The sequence below is a fragment of the Salvelinus sp. IW2-2015 genome, linkage group LG18 (genome assembly GCF_002910315.2).
Source record: "Salvelinus sp. IW2-2015 linkage group LG18, ASM291031v2, whole genome shotgun sequence".
Classification (NCBI taxonomy): Eukaryota; Metazoa; Chordata; class Actinopteri; order Salmoniformes; family Salmonidae; genus Salvelinus; species Salvelinus sp. IW2-2015.
This window is the reverse complement of record NC_036858.1, coordinates 19,791,648-19,797,458: the sequence shown is the minus strand read 5'-3', so window position 1 is coordinate 19,797,458 and position 5,811 is coordinate 19,791,648. Positions and strand designations below refer to the sequence as shown.

At 42.3% G+C, this 5,811-nt stretch overlaps 1 long non-coding RNA gene across 1 annotated transcript; it reads left to right on the top strand.

Moving 5' to 3' along the window:
* The first annotated feature begins 1,408 nt into the window (after window positions 1–1,408).
* Window positions 1,409–5,369, top strand: LOC111977391 (uncharacterized). Its single transcript, XR_002879046.3, has 5 exons — window positions 1,409–2,393; window positions 2,985–3,061; window positions 3,337–3,405; window positions 4,864–4,968; window positions 5,080–5,369. It is a non-coding gene; the product is annotated as an uncharacterized lncRNA (long non-coding RNA).
* The last annotated feature ends 442 nt before the right edge of the window (window positions 5,370–5,811 follow it).

Genomic DNA, 5,811 nt, shown 5'->3' with positions numbered 1-5,811 from the left:
TAGCACAATCGATATGCTGATAGAATTTAGGGAGTTTTGTTTTTAGATTAGCCTTGTTAAAATCCCCAGCTACGATGAATGCAGCCTCAGGGTGTGTGGTTTCCAGATTTACAAAGAGTCAGATAAAGTTCGTTCAGGGCCATCGATGTGTCTGCTTGGCAGGCATTGTGACGTAGAACAATAGTTTGGGAATAGAACGTTCGGAAGGCGATTTGGTGCCACGGTGCTCAATAGAACTAACAGGAGCTGGCAGGGTGAAAAATGCCCTAATAAGTGCTGTTTTTTCACATTCACTTCAAAACTACGGCAAGCAGTTGGGACAGATGGTAAATATTATGAAACTGGGCTCCACGGCGGGGTGGATGCAATGAACTAGTTATCAGAAAAAAGCATTGTTAAAGATGTTGTGTCCAGCCTACTGATATGCCTCTGTACTCTTGTAATTTTTATATAGTGGAACAATCCACTCCCAAGGAGAACACGAAGTAATAAAAAATGTCCCATACGTAACTTCAGGCCATTTTATCATGTCAAGTAAGTATTAATAATGGACGGATGGGATACGGTGATACCATCCGACCTCCGAAGATCCCATGTGTGTGTTGCCAAACGTAAGCCAGTGTTTTGTTTTTGTGTTAACGATGCATGTTTTTATTATTATAGCTAGCCGCCGCTCTGATGTAATTTGCTAGTGTTGCCGGAAGTTGTGAAACTGAAACAAAAACACAATCGCCTTAGAATGGAACTAGCTGAAGTGGGCGTCTTTAGCTAAACGACCCTAAACAGTTTCCTGCATTGTCAAGTGGGGTTTGTAAACCAACCCGGATGTAATATAAAATTCTGGCACACGTTGAACTCAGTGGCGCTTCTCCATGCAGGACATGGGAGGGATGCACATTCTGTAAACAGGAATCGGTGCGTCACAGGTCACTGAGCTAAGGTTAGCTAGTTAGTCCCAGAAACGTACGTTCAGTCTTATTTATTTCAGTCCGATTTGACTTCTTACGAAGTCATTATGGCTCAACATAACCACGGTTATGTGAGCTAAACTCAACAAAAAAAATAAAACATCCTCACTATCAACTGCATTTATTTTCAGCAAAACTTAACATGTGTAAATATTTGTATGAACATAACAAGATTCAACAACAGACAAACTGAAAAAGTTCCACAGACATGTGACTAACAGAAATTGAATAATGTGTCCCTGAACAAAGGGTGGGGGGGTCAAAATCAAAAGTAACAGTCAGTATCTGGTGTGGCCACCAGCTGCAATTAAGTACTGCAGTGCATCTCCTCATGGACTGCACCAGATTTGCCAGTTCTTGCTGTGAGATGTTACCCCACTCTTCCCCAAGGCACTTGCAAGTTCCAGACATTTCTGGGGGGAATGGCCCTAGCCCTCACCCTCTGAGGTGTGTCAGGGTCCTGCCGGGGCCCGCCTCTCCTCTGGCGCCCCGAGCACCTGGGTCTCCCAGGCATGTCCCTATGGCGGTGACGGATGATACCATCACACCCTGTCACAAAGGGAAGCCATAAGCTAACAAGCCAACCATGCCACAGAGACAGGGCCGACACCCTGGAAGAGCTTATGTCGTGACCCCCTTGGAGGAATAGGAACCCGGTGAGGGATAATTTACCAGTACCTCTGCAAACACAGGGAAGACCCTGTGGGAAAAACAGGCAGCCAAAAAAAAACAGCAACCAAGTAATGGATTTGTTTTTTTGGTTTACACCAACTGCAATATTACCAACCAGGTTAATATCAAGCAGTAAAAAAGCACCATATGGAGTAACACCCGTTAAGGAACCCCAAGTTAATGTCTCAACGTAGTTTTCCCAGACACTCACTCTGTAGGGGGAAAGAAACAGCAACCTACAGCCGGGGAGCAGCAATGTTAAGCAATTCACAACAGACATAGAACAAGCCAGTCGGCAAGTTGTGTAAGGTAAATTAAGAGTTTGTTGGTCGGCAGGAGCCACCAATATATTAATGCACCGGAGTCGTAGTGTACACAAGCACGACAATCCACTGGCAGAAGATACAGATCAACCGTGTACAGCAATGGAGCAATCAAGAGGGCTGGCCATGTGGCCAGCTGTTTCAGGATGCAAACAGCCAGAGAGTACACTTCCACGCAAGATATTCACTTATCAAGCGATCTTCAGAAAGCTTGTACCTCAAACCATACGGACGTCTGCCGAGAAATATGAAAGAGAACGTTTGCGGCCATGGGGTCTATATATAGGAGCGGACCCCAGCCGTGACACATGTGTACACGGAAGTAAACCTCAACTCGGATGTATCCTCCGCCGCGGGGTGATACCAATATAGTGAAACAACCTCTTATCTGGATGCCTCACTTAGTTCCCGAGAGAGAGCAGCCATACTGGTTTAGCCAACTTTGTTTTATATAACTTTGTAATCATCTGTAAAGTTATTTTACATGCAATCATACAAGCTAGATATATTTGTTAAAAAGCCTGCGTCATTCATTGATTGTTTCTTTGGAGCTAGCTAGCTAAGCTATCACTAGCTAGCTAACGTTAGGTGGATAATAATGGTGATGTCACAGTAGACTACAGTAACGTTACAGTATTGTGCAAGTTGGTTGATGTGGGGTGCAGTAGAATACGGTACAATATTACTAAATGATAACGTAGCCTTGTGACCAGCTAGCAGTTGGTTGATGGGGTAGGGTACTGTCACGCCCTAACCGTAGACGTGTTTTTATGTCTCTATTTTGGTTTGGTCAGGGTGTGATTTGGGTGGGCATTCTATGTTCATTTTCTATGTTTTGTATTGCTTTGTATTTGGCCGGGTGTGGTTCTCAATCAGAGGCAGCTGTCTATCGTTGTCTCTGATTGAGAACCATACTTAGGTAGCTCTTTCCCACATGGTTTTTGTGGGTAGTTATTTTCTGTTTAGTGTTTTGCACCTGACGGGACTGTTTCGGTTATTCTCTTTATTATTTTGTTCTTAGTGTTCAGTTTCAATAAAAAGCATGAACACTTACCACGCTGCGCTTTGGTCCACACCTTCAACAGACGACCGTTACAGGTACAGTATACAGCATCAATAGTCTTCCAACTGTTTTGTTATTCGTTGGGTCCCTTAAAATKTTATTTTTGACTGGGTAAAATAAGCTAATGGTTGTGTGCACTCTCRCTAGATAGAATTGTGGTTTGGTGGCAGATTTTCAAAAGAAAATAGACATAACGTTACAGTATATCATCAGCAATTCTCAATCAGATGATATACACAGCTAACCCATATTGAATTTCATTTATTCATAAATGTGGACACTAATTATTGTTAATATTCTAATTATCTAGGCCCTTCATTCCCAAACCTGAAGCCCCCTGTCCCCAGCAGGAAAGACCAGGAGAAAGTGTTGGCTTAAGGTACAACTTCCTATTGAGGAAATGTACGATGAATCTATGTCATATTAAGACATGAATACAAGCAATCTATCAAATGTATTTTAGAAAGCCCCTTTTACATCAGCAGTTGTCACAAAGAGCTTATACAGATACCCAGCCTAAAACCCCAAAGAGAAAGCAACRCAGACATAGAAGCACAGTATCTAGGAAAAACTCCCTAGAAAGGCAGAAACCTAGAGAGGAACCAGCCTCTGAGGGGTGGCCAGTCCTCTTCTGGCTGTGCTGGTGGAGATTATAAAAGAGTACAGCCATTTAGGCAAGATTATTCTTCAAGACGTTTAAATGTTCATAGATGACCAGCAGTGTCAAATAGTAGAGGGTTATAGAGGGTGCAATAGTTCAGCACCTCAGGAGTAAACGCCAGTTGGCTCTTCATAGCTGAGCATTTAGAGGTTGAGACAGTAGGTACGGTAGAAAGAGACAGGATCAAACAGCGGGTCTGGGACAAGGTAGTACCTCCGGTRMGCCTTGASCAGGTCWGGCTTCCATAGCTGCAGACAGAAACAGCAGAGACTGGATCAGCAGCACGACCAGGTGGACTGGAGACAGGAAAAGCCAGGTAGTCCTGAGGCATGGTCCTAGAGCTCATGTCCTGCAACCTTTATTTAACTTGTGTAGACTAAGCCCTAGAGGTTTGTAACTTCACATGATTTAGCCTACTTGTCAGTCCAGATCTGAATATTTGATATCCTTTTTACTGTACACTGTTGATAGCTTTCGAAAAAATYACTAATCACTGAATGTCCTACTACAAGGATGTGGTCAGAACACACACATACACACACATCAGATTGCAAGGGCAAGTACAATGAGCAGTTGGGAAAATGAAGTCTGCTRCGTGGGTTGCCAGATATACACACACACGTAATTCATTTGTTGTATTGTATTTATTATGGATCCCCATTAGCTGCTGCCAAGACAGCAGTTACTCTTCTTCGGGTCCAGCAAAATTCAGGCAATTATACAACTTTAAATACATTACAATACATTCACAACACATTATGTGCGTGCTGTACGGAGTCGCATTAACAAAGCTCATGCAGCCCTGTTACAAAGTTATAACACTGGAATTTGAGATGTAATCTACACCTTGATTTGGCCTTATAGAAATCCTCATTATTTAGTTTAAATGATTTTGAATTTGAGCGTCATTATTTCTATATAACCTACACTTTCTCGTTTTGAACTTGTAACACGATTAGGACGGGTGTGGTTTTGTGACAATGATCAAGAGCTGCTGCTTACCGATTTGACAGATCCAACACAGTTACACCTCAGACACCGCCAAAACATCAGATATGCGGGTGTCGGCTTTCGCCGGGTAACACTTGATCTGATTGAATCTAGGCCTTACACTCATTCAGTCTATTTAGTTGTATGATTATTGTCAGTTAAGAAAATTGTGCCTCTCTCTTTTAGATCTGCCACCCCCCCACCCCCTGTGGTATTTAATTTACCGGCTGCACCAGTTCCTACTACACTGGCCGTGGATGGAGAAACTTGAGGATTCGCAGATGGATACAGGTTATTCAGAATTATATTACATACACATATGCTCACTCACACCAACAGATGTGCACACAAACATGTTGTTGAGCTGATTACTTACTGTCACTTTGTGCATCTCTCTTTCAGATCTGCCATGCACTCCACCACTGCCCGACAGGCCCAGTGTATGCACTTCTGGGTGAGGCTATCAAGACTGACAAAAGCAGAGATGGGTGGTTGACAAGGAAAAATTAAACACAACATGCACACACACACACACTGTCACACACACATTATCCCCAATGTAAATAAATTGTAATTACTTGTTTATTTTATGTATGCTCCATTTTATTTTAGGATTGGAGATATCTACATATCCATTATCGATATCTACATAATTACTCTAAATATCTATCCAATAAAAGTGTGACTGTTAATATTGTAATAAGACTATTGTGTAATTTTTCTGAGTTGAAAAACCAGGCCTCCCTCTCACACACACACACACATTAGACCAATGTTAACACATTGTTTATTTTATGTATGCCCCATTTTATTTGAGGATTGTGTGCATAAAATACATTCAGTTAAAGCAACAGTTTGGTTTTTATCAGATATTTCTCTGATTAAAATGAATGACCAAAGGAAGTCGGCCAGACCTGCAACCTCTGGGAGTGTGTGCCAGGTTTTTGTCATCTGGAGCTGAAACATGGCCTCAACAGCACCCATGTGAAAAGGGTTCCCAGGGGTGGCAGGCTAATATGTTTATTGTCCTGCAAAAAAAGTATTTTTTTATGTACCAAAGCCATTCCCTGGCTACCCATCCACATCTTTTGTTCTCCACAATACATGTATGTAGCGATTAAATTCAGGGTCAGG